Source organism: Ciconia boyciana, chromosome 6 (assembly GCF_034638445.1).
Source record: "Ciconia boyciana chromosome 6, ASM3463844v1, whole genome shotgun sequence".
Lineage (NCBI taxonomy): Eukaryota > Metazoa > Chordata > Aves > Ciconiiformes > Ciconiidae > Ciconia > Ciconia boyciana.
Genome location: NC_132939.1, coordinates 51,419,314 through 51,437,773, shown reverse-complemented (window position 1 = coordinate 51,437,773; position 18,460 = coordinate 51,419,314).

Below are 18,460 nucleotides of genomic sequence, written 5' to 3'. Positions count from 1 at the left end.
TCTGTATACTGTACATACAAGACAAGTTTAGCTTTGGTTGCAAAGGCTAAAATTGATCTTGTTCCTTTTTAAGAGGCACTGTAATGAAATAAAAAATCCATTCAGACAGCCATTAGAGAGGCGATTAGGGCATGAAGACATGCTCTTGGGACACAGAGGGACTGACTCTGAAAGATTAGATGTGCTTCATGGACTTTTTGTCAGGCTGTGTGGCTGTGTCATCAGACCCACATTTATATGCAGGACTCTAGTGCAATCTGGCCAATTCTATCAGCTGGATCTGGACTTTGGGGGATAGAAAGGAGGATGTTGCATTCCCCCTTCCCCCTTTATCTCTGCTTTACTCTCACTCCTGTGTTGCATGCAGTATGCCTTGCTTCTCAGCAATGAATCTGACTGTGACACCAGTTGATGCAGGTTATTAGAGGGTTGCAATTTTGGAGGAGGCATATGCCTGGAACAGCATTTGAAAGTACTGTCCAAATGCACACTTGCAATTTTCCTCGTTTTTTAAAGCTTTGCCCACTCATGTGCACACAGCAAAAGAAAAAGTTTAATGCTATTGGATTAACCTGGTATTATTATTTATTCCTCAAAGAATAGTTTTAATTTTAGAAATAATTGTATGAGAAGACAGAAAATGTATGGAAAACTGGGTAAAAAAAGAAATTAGAAATAAGTCCTCTTTTGGAATAACCTAGAGAAGAGGTGCTACATTATTATTGTAGTTCAGCATTTGTATCCTCCAGGACACAAAAGAAAAAGCATCTCTTATGGACAAAGAACACTCTACACTCAATATACGTAGCAATTATTTTTCTGAAGTGAATAACCGGAGCTTTGTGCGAGTAAAGCTACAGAAACCCTATGTAACTACAGCCTAATATACATATTTTAAATTGACACTAGAGAATATAAATGAGGTGGGCACCATTTTATGGTATTAACATTTCAGCTTCTGATTTTTTAAAAAACTTTTTTTTCCTGGCTTATTTTAACTTTGTTTAACTGTTTGGATTGAAAGTTGCTGTGCTGAATTTTTGCCTCAGTCTTTTTTATTTAAAAAAAAACCCAAACCCACAAAAACTCAAACTCCAAAGCCTTCAATCAAACCAGTTTTGTTGTTTGAGAAAATGAAATTAAAGAATATTACTTTGGCTATATTAGAAGATTTCTCACCTATAAAAAACTGCTGTACCTCCTCATTTGAGCTCAGCATTACCAGTTATACTACAGTGGGAGTTTGTGCTCCCCCCTCTTCATGGCACTAGTGTGTATTTTCCATGGCTGTGCCAAGTAGACTCAGATCTGTCTGGGAGGCTCTTTACATTAGTTCACTGTGCCATGTAGACATTCCTGCTGGTCAAGCTGTGCATGTTGGATTAAACTGTCTGCCATGATGGTTAACTATATTTGCATGTCATATTTCAGCCGCTGAAGACATAGGAGCTGACTTAGTATTTACAGTGCAAGAGAAGGTTTTTCCACCAGAACATGCTTGTCCATGGCAATGGAAATTTATATGAGAATGGGGTTTTGGAAGAATCCTGGCAGAACCCAAGATTTTTTTTTTTTTTTTGACAGAATAGCATTTATCTGGTGTCCTGCATGATACGTTGGTGGAGAAAACCAAGAACCTAGGAAGGTCAGTGTGCAGGCTTGGTGTCCTAGTCTCTGGAGCTCGCTTGTGGTAGTCTACCAGGCAAACCACAGAGGAGGTCCTGGGACAGTACTGGTTAGAAACCTCAGTCCTCTGGCTCACTGCCTTGGCCAGGTCTGGTGGTTTGCTTGTTTGCTAAGTCACTCTGTGAGCCAGTTCCTGTGTTAGGCTGTGCCCACATCACTTGCTAATGTGGAATGATGGAGGGGATCTGGAGAGCCAAACAGGTAGTGAATAACAGTCTGATGTCTCCTTTATGTGCTTCAGAGTTTTTGTCTTGGATTGTTCCTGTCTGGGTCCATTGTACTGAAAGCCCTTTAGCAGTTGGAGTGCATTAGGTAAGCTGTTGGAAATTGGGTTTCGGGTTTACTTTCATCTCAAACAAGTTCAGTTTGAGTGTCAGCACCTGTTCATGACACAAATAAATGTGCTAACTATAGGGGATTCATTTCAAAAAGATAACTATGGATTTGGTCCAAAAAAGCTAATGTTCGTGTACCCTAGGACTGCCTAATCTACATTCCAGAAGGAAGTCTCGAATGTAATACTGTTTCTCTAACAACATTCTCTAGCAGCTGAACCATGTTGACTTAAATTCTTGAATTAGCCTAAAGGTAAAGAGAAAGCATGGGAAATATTGAGTCCAAACAATTTTGAAAAATTATAAGCAACTGCAAAAGAAGGGCTTAAAACAACTAGATGGACCTCTCTGTTTTGCTAACAACACTATGTATCGTGATGTCTGGTTTAATATTAAAAACATTTGTAGGCATCTGGTACAGTGGTTGGGTTGTTTTATCTTTTAAGCTCCTACTAAATGTGAGGAATTTTATAAAATCCTGTTTTAGATTGTAAAGCAAATCATTGCCTGTCTCTCCTAACCTAACCTGTGGGATAACACCACAATTTTCCTGCCATTCAAGAGCAGGCTTTCTGGCAGACATTTTTTGCTTGCTATTATATGTGGAACCCCTCTTTGTTTTGAACACTTTCAGTTCTGCCCACAAAGTGACACACTAAGAATGGCTAATTCTTAACAATTAAGATTTCAGTGCCTTTTCTACTGCCACAAATAAATCTTTCAGAAAGCCATTGTTTGGATGCCTGGTTCTTTATCTGAAGCACTGCAATCATGTTTCTTCTCCTATTAGTACATCAAGTCTTTATAAGTTTATTCTTATAAAAATACATAATACTTCATTTTGTTGTTATGCTTCATATTTTTAGAGAAATAAAATTGGACTTTTAATAAAAATCCTTTTGTGGATACAAATAGAGTTATTAAAAATTATTTTTTTTAAGCAAGTCAATATTTCAAATCTGACCTTCCTCATCCCTTCACCTAATTTGCCACTTAGCCTGAAACTTTCACTCTGGTCAAAACAGGCAGGTTCTGATTTATATCTGGCAGGGAGCTGGCCCACTTCTAGCATCTTTATCTTTGTATGACATAAAGAAATCTTCATCTTGCACTGTGGCAAACCACTGATTTTCCTCAAGAGTGTCGAGCCAATCCCAGCAGCTTGCTTTATGCTTTCTCAAACTAGCTATTCATGTATCTTTCTCCAGACCTGAAGACTGATACTGCAGTGGAGAACAAAAGACGGGTGTTGCTGTACTTTACTCAGCCACAAACTTCTTCCCCCTTGCATTGTTACTGTGCTTCTCTGTGCTCCGCCTTTCAAACCAGGTTTGTTCGGTAGCACAATGCACAAGGCAAAGTAAATGTCTAACTTGATTTTGTAATGAAAAGATATTTCTTTTTTGTATTGTCTTTGAACTAGGCCAACTGCAGTGTTTGGAAACTAGCAAACAGGACAATCCTTTGTAGTGTTATTTTTTAAAAAGAGGACATCTGCAGCCTGGCATCACTTTGTGCCTCTTACATATGGAAGTGCTAGTTCTGCTTTGCTTTAAGAGAATGATGGCTCCCCCTGCCCAAATGCAGCAGCACTAATGCCTTGCTGGAGATCTTGGATGCTGCCTCTAACCCTGGAAAGTATATACAATCTTGTTTTGCTCAATTTTGTTTATGATTTATGTTCCGAGGCAGTATGGGATACCAAAACCAGAGATACCCAGAACTACTGGGCTGTATTTGTATGATTGTATTTCTATGCCAGTTCTAATAGTACCTATAGGTCTTAAGAAAATATCTCATCATATTACAGAAAGTATAGTCCAGACCCCAGTCTGGCAGTTTCCCATTTAGGCCATATGAAACAAGACATGTTTCAGAAACAGAAAATATCTTATAGGGAACAGGTCTCAGATGGACTAAAAAATGAGCTGGATCATCTTTCTTATTAATTTGCAAGATCGAGTTAACAGTGCTTGTTATAGTGTTTTTTGACTGCTTCTCTTGTGGTGTGTCATTTTATTTTCCCCTTCAGGATCAAAACTACAGATATTGACACTTTTGAAGTGAAAGTAGGTACATATGAGTGATCTTAAAATATAACTTGAATCTAGTAAATGATGTTTTTGAAAAGATTTCTGTTTTGTGGTGCAAGAAAAGAATATGCTATAGTTACTCTAACGCTGGACTAAGAACCTGGCTATTTACATTCATGCTAAGTTTAAAAACTGCCCTTTAGAAACTCCCGCTCAGTTGATACTGGGGACAGCTAAACTTTCCCTCATCAACATAAAATTTTCCTAGGTGCCTAACACTGTGCTGCTGGGCATACTCAGAGTTGTCAGCTCCTGGATCCTAGTGAAGCCTGACTGGGATTCAGAGATCAGATATTCTGCCTACATTTTCTGGAGTGCTTGATGTGGTAGAGTTCACCATGTACTCTACAGCCAGCTTCTGGTCTGCATAGAAATCTGCTAAAATTACAAGGAGGGGAGATTGAAGAGGCTCTGGAGGTAGAAGATGTCTAAATAGAGACAGGTATGAATCGGGGCAATTGCAGATATTTCCTTGTAACTTATACCAGGTGCACTATTATGAAGCACAGAAGCCAAGCCTAGCGTATGACTGACACATTTTCCAGTTTAACCGGTTACAGAGATGCTATTTTTGCTGTATGTGAGCCCAAAATTTCTATAGTGAAGAAATTATCAACTGTTTGACTTAAGCAGTTTTAAATACTGATGTTGTTGCTGTCTCTGGTGATTCTTGTGATTATGGTCCCTGTTCCCTCCCATCTTGTGCAACTACAATGCAACAAGCCAATTGACTAATAATCTCCCTTCTCAATAGGAATCAATTCATACGCAACCATGTCTTGTTTATTGTCATTTTAGCCTGCGTAACTACAAATGCTGTTATTGGTCCTAAATTTCTCACTTCTCTATGCTAGTGCATCAATACTTAAATATTTTTATTCCCTTGCTCATTTATTAGGCAGTGACAGAACATACTAAAATGCTCCATCAAAAAAGGAAAGCATGACTATTAGCCTGCAGTTATGCTTCTAGATTCTCAAGGGGAAAAAAAACCAACATCAAAGACAATGATTATTTGTTAATAAGAAAGTTATTAAAAACCTGACATAATTAGTTTGCCTTTCAGAATTTCTTGCTGTGTGTTGTCTTGTATGTTTCAGCAGCTTCTCATAAGTTAGAACTGACTCTCACTGCATGCAAGTATTAAAGAAGTTTTAATGGTGTGGATAATTTTCAGAAGCAAATTAATTAAAGAAACCATTTTCCTGGTGGCTATCAATCTCATGGCTCTCCAAGCCCAAGGTATACTTTCCTTCCCCTTTTCAGCATACTAATGTGCTACCAATTTACAGGAGAGTAATTGCATTTTCATGCCCATGGCTTTTCATGCATTCCATTTTAGAAAGCTGAATGGCTATTTTTATTGATAAGGCAAGAAGTTAGAAGCATCTCAAAAAATCCTCCTGTTGACCTTTTAATTTTCCTTCCTTCTCCTAAACTGTCTAACTAAAGAGCTGCTAGAAGTGTATTTTCTAACAAATTAAGTGCTGTGACATCATTAGGCCTTTGAGTTTAGTGGCCCTGAGTTTTAATTAAATGTCAAACAAATACCATTCAATTCTGCCAACAAAACCAGAGTGTTATTTGCAGAAAACCTCGGCATGTCACCGCTTTACCTTGCTTGCTTTCTCTCTGCCTAGTGATACGTAGTGACATACCACAGAATAATTGCACTGAGTATATTAAAAACAAAACAGTTACTGTGTTGTGCACCTTGATACCTTGTGGGTGTCATAGGGTGACAGAAGCTTTTTATCCTGGTATTATTAAGTTAAAACTGGCGGGTTTTTTGTGGTATCTACCATCATAACTCTTTGCTGCTGTATAATCTATCTCCTTTCAGGGAGATTTTTAATACAGTTTCCAAGCCACATGACATATAAAGTCTCCCAAATAAGTGAATGGAAATAATTCCTGTCTTACCATCCTTTGAACACTGTGTTAGGTAGTTGCCCCTTGTAAATCTTGTTCTGTCCTGGTGTAGCTGGTGTTGCCCATTGCTGGAGATTGCTTCTTGGACTGGAAGCACTTCTGATACGAGAGGCTGTCAACTCCTATGTTTAATACATGGGTAGCAGTCAGTGCAGGCACTCTCTGTGAGGAGATCTGAAACAGGTTTGTCCTGGCAATTGAAGGAGAGAAAATTGTCTTCAGGAAAACTTGATTTCCTGTCAAGTAATGAGCAGCTCTCACGGAGCCCATGCTGTTCATTAACATGCAGTTGATCCAGAATCAGACATTGATGCAACCTGACTGTTTAGATCTTCACTTTTCTTTCTTTCCTTTGCGTTAACTTTGGTGATTTTTTTTTCCTCATATGGAATAATACTGTGTTGCTTTTTGGCATCACCTGAGGACACCATCTTTTACCTGTCTGGCTCAACAGTGTTGCATTAGAATCATGACCTAATGGAAACCATGTAAGCTTACCAGAGCTTAAAATTTACTTAGGGTCAGTTATGTCTCACTTGATCAATTGTGCTAATTTGTGAAGGCCAGTTAATGGATATATTTGATTCCTGTATTTCATTGCTTGGCTAATCTGTACAAAATGACATGCAGAGAAGGCAATTTTTTCCAATAATTGTTGAAAGCATGCTTCAACTCTGTGTTGCTCTGGTATACTGACATTAATTTTAGTGCATTTGCTCTCAAATCCTGCCAGTCTAATTAAGATTTATGTAATATTCTAATAGTACCTAGATTTCAAGTATCCCTTCTCATCTGTACGTATCTAAGCACATTAAAACAGATGAGCTTTCTTATTCCCTAAATTTTGATTTAAAATTCCAGTTTTCCAGGGACTTTGCTATCAAAGGGTTAGCTGGGATCCTCCTCTCCCGTCATGGGTATAGGGTACCATATCTATGTACAACAACTCTGGGAATCTTCCCTGTACATAATCCTCTGAGAAGACAATGACAATGTTGAAGGCTAAAAGATTGGCTGCAGCAGGTAAATAAATAAACTAAGTTCCAAATAAGAAATAGTTGAAAGGGAAAAAAAGGAAATTTATGGGCAGTGGGCAAAATGACAGAGCTGCACCTACTGTGATTGGCAAAGACACTAATCACTTTCACTTTTTGGGTTGAGTTTCTGCTTCCTTAGGAACCTGTTACGTTACTGTGAGAAGGATCTCTGAACGTCTTGAGTTCACTGGACTAGTTGAACCACATTTCTCAGAGGGGTAGGGATCTTACCGCCATTAATTTCCAAGGCTTGTTATAGCAGCAGGTGGCTGGGCCATACTCATGTGTTCATATCACAGGCTCTCCTGTTTTCTCACTTTTTTTATTGGTGGTGCTGTTCCTTTCACCATTGACACTGTAGGGGCTGTGCAGTCTGGCTGGCAGGTCCACTTATCTGCTCACCCAAAGTATTTCCTGCAGTAGTTGCCTTGGTTTTATTTGGGTTTTGCTTTTTTTTCATGTCCCTTTTGTTGGCTGGAAGTGTTCTGAGAAGAGGGTTGGAGGTTTTGGTTTTGGTTTGTTTTTGTGATGGTCCATAGAGACTAGTTTGGGGAATCTGCAAAAGAAGATCACCACCTTGTTTCTGGAGATGGGGAAGAGGAGGCCCAGTGAAAAGAAGCCCAAGATACAGATGTATGCTACAGAGACATTTCCCCAGGGCCACTTCTGGCAATAGCCATTCTCTCCTAAGGAAGTGTTGTACAGGACTAGAAGATGGTAGCTCCAGGCTTCATCTTCTGGCCTGTGTGTGCAACCAGGTGGCCCTGCAGTGCAAAATATGTGCTACAAGATAAGAAGGGAAGATCTTTCCCTCTTGTTTTAATTTCTGTGAACATGGTGGATTTCATGATTGAAAAGCTGTATCTGAGCTAGCTTTAAACAAGCACAAGCAAATTAACTCTGCAAAGAAGGGCTAATAAGCTGAATAAATGTGTACATTACATGCCTTGCTCTGGGCGCTGTCCTGGTTTCAGCTAGGATAGAGTTAATTTTCTTCCCACTAGCTAATATAATGCTATGTTCTGGATTTAGTATGAGAATAATGTTGATAACACAGAGATGTTTTAATTGTTGTTAAGCAGTGCTTATACTAAGTCAAGGGCTTTTCAGCTTCCCGTGCTCTGCCAGGTGCACAAGACGCTGGGAGGGGGCACAGCCAAGATAGTTGATCCATACTGGCCAAAGGGCTATTCCATACTATATGATGTCATGCTCAGTATATAAACTGGGGGAAGTTGGCCCGGGGGCAGCGATTGCTGCTCAGGGACAGGCTGGGCATCAGTTGGCGGGCGGTGAATGGTTGCATCACTTGTTTGTTTGTTCCCCTCCCCTCTCCGCCCCGTGTTTTGTTCCTCTCTCTTGTTATTTTCCTTTCCATTACAATTTTTTATTATTATTATTTTATTTCAATTATTAAACTGTTCTTATCTCAGCCCACGAGTTTTCTTACTTGTGCTTTTCAGATTCTTTCCCCCCTCCCCCCTGGGAGGGGGGAGGCTGAGCAAGCAGCTGTGTGGTGCTTAGTTGCTGACTGGGGTTAAACCACGACAGGCACAAAACAAACACCCTTAGTATCAAATTATTATTAAAAAACCCAACACCCTACCAAAACATTACTCTGTCAGGTGTGAAGTACTATTTCATTATTTTGGGCCCTTTGAATTAGAAAATGACCAAAAAAGTAATTGTCTCAGAGGCCCAGAGGAGAATTGGAGCAAACGTTGTGCAGTTGCTCAACTTCAGAGCGCATGAGTCCTGGGGAGCTGGACATGAGCCAGCTCATACCAGCTGGCCTACAGCAAGCCTTCTCGTTCTGCTGCCATTCAAACAGCGTGAATAGATATGGACTGCCTCTCCCCTGCATGGATTAATCCCAAAGGGACACAGAGTACTGATTAGGTATGAATTTACTAACTTCGCTTTGGAAAACATTGACTACCATATTTATAGATACATGTGTGTGTAGGCATATACAGGATTTAGAGAGATGCTTATGTGACTGCACAGTACCCTTTCCCCAGTGGCTACTCTTTCATATAATAGGAGGGACAAGCTCAAAAAGTAAATCACATTTTCAACAAGCTTCTCAAAGACTTGGCATCATCTTGATTCTCATTATAATTCACTTACCACAGAAGGGCTGAATTGGAAAACTCATAACAAAACATATTGACATTTCAAGCCTTTTTCACCCATGTTATTTACAGTTTCTTGCCTTGCTGAGTTTTATTGAAACTCTTATTTTGCTCTTTTGTTGAGCATCTGAAAACTACTGGGCTGAAAAATATGCTATCTTTGCTGTCTGTAATTAGCTCTCAAATGATTCCAATTCCCAACGAAATGTTTTTTACACATGGAAAAGAAATTTATTAAAAATTTAATAAAAACTTTGTAAGTACCTTCCCCTTTGCAAAATCAAGAAGAGAATTTGGCATAAAAGCTTTGAAATGTAATTTTCCACTTAAAAATGAAGCATAAACCTTATATAAAGAGTAACTACAACCTGTTCATTGGACAGTTTTCTATGGCTAATACAACTACAAGTCTCAAATTTTAGATAATAAATATTTAATAGAGGGCTGGAAAGAACGGTTCATTTGGTGGACTGGAAATATATGTGCTACTGGTTTTTGCTATTTTACTCTTTAGTCTAGCTCAATCTGAATCAATTCAATACTGAATACTGTTCTTATTTTAGGGCCAGGGTTACAGGCTGGTCCCAGTTTGCTATCTAACAGAGAGCTTTATGTGTTTAGAAAACCACCACTACATTTTGCACTATTGTTAGCAAAGTTGGTAGAAAAGCAGAAGGATAAAAAAACTGTAAATAGTCCTTTAAGCCTGGTATTTCTTCCAGTTTAGGCCTGACACTGGCTCTGAAAAAGATTGTATGTTGGCATTGTCAGTATTAAACATGGGGGATGAATAGAAGCTTTTTCTCTCAGAAACCCAACTCTGAGAGTAATGTAGGATGATAAAATTTGTGACTAAATAGAAGGAGCCAAAGAATTCAATGTAACTTTCCTGAGATTAACCCTGAGACAAGTCAAAATAATCCATGGTATGAAAAATAAAAACCTCAAAACTACTGATGTAGCTGCAGTTTAAATAACTTTCCATTAACCTAAGGACACTTGCTATAAAAAACAAAATTTCAACCAAACCATGTAGCTGAAATTTTAAGCAATTTTTATGTAGTACTATGTTTTTCTTACATGTCCATGTTTACTCTTCACTATCCCATGGTGTTATCTGCAAAATGTCATAGTGGATAGAGATAAATGATAAGCAACTTTGTTTTCTGAGAGATTTATAGAATTTTTATAGTGCCACTAATCATAAATTGCACTGAAGTAAACAGTTAACACTTGTACAGACTGATGTTAATACAAACATGGAGACTGTGCTACTTTATAAAAAAAGTCTACTTTTTAAATGGTATTGAAAAGCCATTAGATGTGAGAAAGAATCCGGTTGACTAATGGTAGCTTGGGCTGTGATCCAGTGTTGACTGAATTTGACTAGGAAAGGGTCCTCAGTGATGTGACTGTTGGGCTAGATGCAAGATTAGTGTCTTCCTAGGAGCTTGGTCCTTAAGCGGGGTCCTGGGTCTGACTGCTGAGCACAGCTTGGATCCTGACTTAGAATTCCAGGGCTCAGGGTCGTCTCTAGCCATAATTTGTTATTGGTGTCAGAGTAATGCCCAGAGCACTGCAAACTTAATACTGGGCCCAATACCGCTTGTCAGTGTACAAGCATATAATAAAACAAATTGATGCATGCTTGTGTTAAAAAAAGTCCCTTGCACCTGGAATTGCAAATGAAAGGTAACATACCCACAGGAATATTGCGTTTGTATTTGAATGGTAGTTCACTGAGGCTCTAAGTGAAAGTCTGCCATCAAACAAGTAATTTTAAGTCTTGCTATTGGCTTTACAGGGCCTGTGACTTCACTGCAGACTTTTTTCAGGGGTATCATGTTAAATATAGATTTTTCACAGATGAAACCTTGAGAGGGCTTTTGGGGTTTTTCTTTCTTTTTCTTTGGGGGGCAGACTTGGCGGTTGGTTTAACTGATGAAAAATGTTGGTAATAAAATTGAAGATTTTACCTGTGGAAATATTTCATGACCTATCAGCAGCTGATAGTCCACAATATTTTCTGCAGGCTAGTCTCAAATAAGTTATAGCTGTCCAAGTATCCACCTCTTTAAGGGTGTTTTTTTCCTTGTGTTGAATATGAATTCTGCCTTCTATAACTCTCATGAAGCACTTAATGTTTTGTGGGTTTGGTTTTTTGAACAAGTGAAGAACTTTCAGCACCTTTTTTTTGTTGCCTCTCACTACATTTCATAATCCCTTTCTTTAACAAAAGAAAGATAAAGTCCCCAAATGACCAGTAAGTAGCAAGTCACTTGCAGAACTGTATGAATTACAAATTACTGTGATAGTTAACCATTGAGCAGGGTTTTTTAAGCAGCATCTATGTATTTTGTCACCTGCAGCCATTTTCACTTCAACACATGGATTCTATAATTTCTTAGGTGAGATAATCTGCCAGACTTTTATTTATTTGACAGATAGGGTGGTGTTCTGGTTAAGCTACTTGTTTGGCATGAAGAAGGTTGAAGTTCAATCTTAAATTTGCCATATATAGTATGTGACCTACGCAGACCACTTAATTTTGATGCCCATTAGTTGCCTCGTTCCTGAGTGTTTTCAAAGCACAGATTTTTCCTTTCTGTGTGCATGGACTTCCACAGCAGAAAGGAATCCTCAACAAAAATAGTTTTAGGGTATGAGTGTGTAAGCTCAGTAACAAAATACTTTGCACTACCATTTTGGTAGGCACGGCACAAAAGAGAAGATGTGCATGTAAGATGGTTAAGCTAACTGATATCCGTGCACTGTATAACATTTTTTTTGCATTGCTCCAAGAGCTGATCTTTTCCTGTAATAAAAAATACCTTTGTAACATTAGGGTGAAGTCTTGACCTAATGATAGTAAATTTATTATTTATTTGTTTATTTTATAATTTATCTTTCTGCGGACAAGATTTTATCAGCTTCCACTGAATTTTAGATCTTAACAGATAGGTTTTCAAATTCCCGTTTTAATGGCTTAACCTCTAGCTGAAGTATCTTTCTTGTAAGATGTTAAGAGCTGGCAGCCCTGCCACTGTATCCACTTTGTACTGAACTCTAAGTACCTTCCTCATTTTCCATGGGTATCTACACATCTGGTCACTTTGTTGAAGACTAAAGTAAACAATAAAATTGTGTGCTGCCCACTTGTGATGTTTTTAGCTCCTTCATAACAGTAGGAAAATTCTTCCATTCTGCTTTTACAGACTATGTGTTTTCCCCAATAAGTTTATTGATCTCTAAAGGTGTTTGTTTTGGTGTATATTTTGCTGTATATTTATTTCTGTATATGCAAGGATTTGTTGGTTGTCCATTACTGTTGCAGAGAATCTGAATGCAGGTTGTGTTGTCTTATACGTTTCAGTGGTAATAAGCAATGTTCTTATATGGCTGCGTGTTAATCCAGTCAGCTCAACTGTGCAGATGAATTGTAGCTTGATGCTGGTACTCTGACAGCTTTTTGAAGAACCTTCACTGCTGTCTTTGTGCTGGGGAGAGTGATTTGTGAACAATGATTAAATATCTAAAGTCATGTTGTGTGGTGTCTGGGGGTTCACTAGTCTACAAAACACAGATTTCCCTGCTGTTTCTCTTTAGAAAGTTGAAAAGTAAACAGCAACTTAGAAATAACCCTCTGCCTCCCAGTGAGATAAATCTTAGTCAAACTGCTTCTGCCACCACTGGCTGCTTTAGTAGGCTGCAGTGATCACTTCAGATACTATTTTCTCTCATTCCATGATTCTTCTTTTGGTGTAACGAGGAGTGATCCTTTCCTTTCTGATACTACCTTGTGTTATAGTTCAGGTCTGAGTGGACACTGGTATGCACCTGAGCGTGCGGACACATGGTGCACAGTGACAGATTGTTGTACAGTTCTTGGCCATGATCATTTCTCTTTGATCATTTCTCTCATGATCAGCTCTTTCTCTCTCTCACTGGAATCATTAGGCTGAGGTGAGACCACGTCTCCCACCTGGCACAGTCAGAAATACTACATTTTCATTTGAGGAAATAGTTGCACTTTTGCAAGGGGCATACCTCGTAACATCCATAGCATTGTTCCTTTAATTTATATTAGTGTCACTTGAGAGTGATTCCACCATGCTCAGCTGGTCATTTTAATAGAAAAGAAGGGTAAAATTAACAACTTTGTTTAAATCACATGTCAGATTAAAATTTGTTCTGCAGTATGGGTACTTAAGAGTGTCAAAAGATTTTTATGTTTGAGTTACACTGTCCAGTACTTGTTGCATCTGCTTAATCTTACCAGCTCTCCCTCAAAATGTATGGTGAGTCTTGAGTAAATGAAATGTCAGTAAAAGTGAGTCTTGAGTAAATGAAATTATTGAGAAGAAGTCATCTCAATAATAAAGCATATGTAAAAATACTTGGAATTGCATGCTAGTGGAAGCAAGAAGAGTACCTGAAATGATCATGATGTAATGGATACATTGCATTGGTTCAGTATGTATGGTATGTTGCTTATCCTCAGGCTCTATTAGAAGCAATAAAAAAAAAAATGTCTTAGATGCTTGGGACAAGATTCACAGGTAGTGAGCTAAATTGACTAAATTCTGTGTAAACTCCTGCCTCCACTAGCTTTAACTTTGTCACAGGTTCTTACATACTCTACACTAATCTCTAAGAATTAGATATTGTTTAATTTATACTCATTGGTGCTGAAAACAAAAATCATTTTGGTCTAAAAATGTTAGGTCAAATGCTAGGACTTATTGGGAAAGGAATAAAGAAAAAAAATTGTATTGGTCTGCAGTCATCCGATGTTTTCAGAAATATGTAGAGTATTCATTTCCCTATTTGAAGAAAAAAGAAATGAGAAAGTTATGGAGAAGGAAAATAAGAATGATCAAAGATGTTAAATGATTTCTGTTTGAGGATTAATTAAACAAACTCATGTGCCTCAGGCTCAGAAAGAAATGATTGAGGGGAAATGAAGGCTTATAAAATCTGGAGCAATAGGGAATGATTGTTCTCTGTTTCTTCCAATGCAAAAAAGTATTATTATCGGTTGAAACTAGCAGGTAGTAGGGTTAAAAGAAAAAAAAAAAAGAAAAAATACAGAATAAGATAATATGCAGTTTCTGCTACATGGAGAGGTAATTATTTGCCAGCAGGGACTGTGAATGCTAAAATATGACGTACATCTAAAAGTGACTGGGCAGATTTGTGAAAGAAAAAGCTGTTAAGATCTATTTAGGACAAGGACATCAGCTCTACCTTGAGAAATCCTTGTGCTACACATCTCTAGAAATGAAAAGTATTCTGAGGAAGAATCCATAATGCCTGGTGTGTTGCCTATGTGTCTATTACTGGTCAACTTTTTCCTTTGGGGACATTTATCTAGCTTTTCAGTTTGTTAAATCATGCATTTTTCCATGCGGAAGCGTGGAAGTAAGGAACGCAAAGTACATCTGTGTGTGTGGGAGAAAAAAAAAGACTCTAAAAGTACTTTTTTCCATGCTTTTTTTCATTATTGGGAAAATGCATATATATTCTCCATAATAATCTCAACAGCTGACCACAACTATCAGACTTATCCTTTTCTAACAGGTATCATATCACTTGCTGTGTGTAAACATAGAGCTTATTAGTCTTTGTGTACAACTTTCTTTCACAGCAGATGTTAAAACAGCAATACTGTTGTTCAGTATAAGCACAGACAGAATATATGTTGACACTCAACAAGAGACATTTTCACATTGGACTGGATATTTGCTTTATGGCACATCAAATTTAGAAGGATATTCTACTCGGCATCAGTCAGTCACTGTGGAAATGCTAACCAGTATATTAACACAGTAATATGGCAATTTTTCAAAAGGAAGAAATGTCCTGATACAGAAAGATGTACATAACATTAGAGATATAGATCACAGTTCTACTTATCTACTTGTATTGAAGCATGTGCTTTGTGGTTGGCTGACTAACAAATGAATTCAGCTGAAACTGCAGGAAAACTTCAGGTAGGCAGAATGTAATTTGGCTGCTTGTCTATCCAGAATGCAGCTCTGGATCTTTAATGACTGCAGGTGCTGAGGGTTTTGATTTTACGTCTCATATGGACATTTAGTTTATCATTAAACACATGATCTGTCTAACATTCAAACATAATTAATTAGCATGATAAATAGAGTGGTGATTTTTAATTTCTTTGGCCTGGTGAATGTGTGAGTGACTTATTCAAATGCACTGAGGAAAAAAAATCCCATGGTACATAACAGAGAAGCAATTAAGTATATTGAAGCAAAAGAGACTTGCTTATATTCTCTATGGAGTGGCTCTCATCATAGTAGTAAGATTTTTTTTGTCTAATTGTGAAGTAAAAATAGTGATAAGAACAATACTCTGGTGCTGGTTTCACCCAACTTGTGTTTTTAAATCAGTGCTAATCTGTTCTCATTGATTTGCCCAACTGGATTGATTGCCACTGAAATATTGTACCTTTTTTGATGGTGAAAAAGTGAAACAAAACTTTTTCCAGGTAAAATAAACTGTGATTAAAAAAATACCTGCTGTCACAATATTTCATTTATTATCGAATTTATTATTATGTATCTCCTAGTGGAAAACCTTCCAAAGCTTAGAGAAGCAAACAACAAGGAAAACATACAGTAGCCTTTCACAACACCTGTCATCCTAATGATAGGTGCTGTGAACTTTTAGCAAATTAAAATAAAATTTTTTTTAGTGTAAGGAGAGAGTGCAAGCTGCCAAAGCTCTGATAGGTTTCACAAATATGTTTTGATATGTGTTGACATCTCACCAGCAGGGTGAATTGGGAAAAAAAAATTATTAAACAATGGGGTTAAGGCAACCAAAATGACAGACAATTACAAGAAGGCAAATGCTAACTGGGATCAATCAGACTGCAGGTGATCCTCAGTGCAGCTGACACAGCCTTGTGTTTGATGGGCAAAATGATTATTGTGGAGTGGCCTTTCTGGCTACAAGGGTTTGTCTTCCTTCATCAAGTGCTCCTTCAAAAAGGGAAGGACCTTCTGTGCTAGGAAGTGCAATTAATCAGCATCACAATAATGATGGCTTTTGTACCTGCAGGATGATATTAGGCAGGAAATATAGGAATCTGTACTGCTTTTTTCCTTCTGATCTACTTTTAAAAAAAAAAAAAAAAAAAGGACTGCTGATATGATCTACCTAGTCATTTCAGTCAGCTTGAGGCATAAAGTTTTGGGTGCCAGCTCCATCCCCCCTGTGCTATAGAGTCGCTTTCAGTTATTTTTAGACCTGTTTTCATACCAAGTCAGAGCCAGTATTTGATTAATTGGGGATTTAATCAAGAGCTAGGTTCAAGGTATCTTGCTCTTCCCATGTACAAACTTGATGGAGACTCACGCTGTTAATAAACTTCATGTATTGGAACCTCTCTTCTCCTGTAGCCTCAAGATGGAATATTCCTTATGGATGTTTCTTCTCCAAAATGTCTCATAACAGTAGACTCCTGCTCTATAGACCCTCTTACCTCTAATTTTCTGTGAATTTCCTCTCTAGGATTATGTACAGCTGTCTTTCCTGCCTGTTTTCAGGCATTCCTCTTTTTCAAGGACCTTTTGGAATTATCCCTCTTATCTTTCCCTATCACTGCTCTCAGGGAAAGGAGTGAACTGTTATTTCTTCCTAGATCTCAAAAGGAAAAACATAATGAGCTTTAGACTGTAGAAAATGCAGCTAGACATAAAGAAATGGAAGTTCAGTCAGGATAGTTTTTTCTTACCACTATAAACTCTCTCAATCTTTTGTATACCTGCTGTGAATGCCTATTGTTTTGAACTTTATGATAAATCACAGCCATTACGGGGTTTGACCCTTTGGATTGTAGATATTCATAAATACAAGCTGAGTGTTTGTTTCAACATGTGTAAACAACATAGCTTAGAAGAAACTGAATTTGTCTTTTACCATGCTTTTGTCTTTGACCATTGCAAAGGGAACACTTAAAAAAAAAGGTGACATTTAGAAATATAAATCTGATAATAAAGCAATAAAAAATATAATAAGAATGTACTGAATTACATACAAATCAGTCGATGTATCTTTGGATATACCTTAAATATGTCTGAGTCACTTTAGAAGATGATTTTTAATCTTTCTATTAGTAAGAATTCTTGTTCCCACTTCTAATTTTTTTTCCTTTCACATATTCCTTCCTTATTTAATTATTCTTTTCTGGCAGAATAGCCCTTGAGACAATGTCTAAGTGATATTTTCTTAAACCTTGGCACTTAAAAGTGACCTCTCAGATTTCAGTCACTTACAGTGAGCAACACAAAATGAAAAAGGAAACGCTATGAAAAAGAAACCCTGAATTTGTTTCTGAGAGCTCCTTGGATATCATGTATCAGAGCTTGATGCAATCTGAAATGTTCCAGGGACCACGGAAAGCTGAGATTTCTGACAAACACCAATTCAATCTGAACTTGAATATTGGTAATGACTTCCTTCTAATAAAGCTTTTACTGTAATAGAATGATATTTCAAGGTTACAATAACGGAAAAATACCTTTAATGTTGAACACAGTTGAGTCTGGCAGGAAAAATAAATCTAGTGTTTTAGAGTCTAATTCTGTTTTCATCTACTGTTAGTGTAGTCAGCAACTAAAGCAGTATGAGGAAAGATGCAAATCCAAAGACGTGTGTCTTTGTTCCCTGCAGACTTCAGGAAAATTTAATTTTCCCAAGGGATCTCCAGTTTTCCTGTGTATCTTGCGTTTCTTCATCACACATTTTACACTGTCTTTCCTAGGTTTAGCCTTTCTGATGTCCTAAGCTTCTGAGGGCTGAGAACTGGCTTGCACAAATGGATTATTATGCCTGCTAGTATTAGAGGTGGGAAACAGGCAAGAGAGAGACATATGCAACTTCTGTTTCACTTTTCTTGGGTAAGAGCCCAAATAAATAAATGCCATTTTTCTCCTCTCCCAAACTGTCAAGTATCTCCTCCATTTGTAAGTTCCCATGTACACCTCTCAAACTCCAGTCAATCAAGCAGTTATCTTGTGGAACCTGTTTTCAAATTTTTGGGTCATGTTTTGGGTCTCCCTTTTACTTTTTCATCCTTCTTAGTGTCTGGACATCCAAGCCAGGTAGCAACTAGGTTCTGTCAGACAGTTCTATCGAGTTCACATCCTTGTGAAGTCGTAGGAGAGGGATGTAGCTAGACAACTCCCAGATAGAGAGGAGATGTGCTAGATATC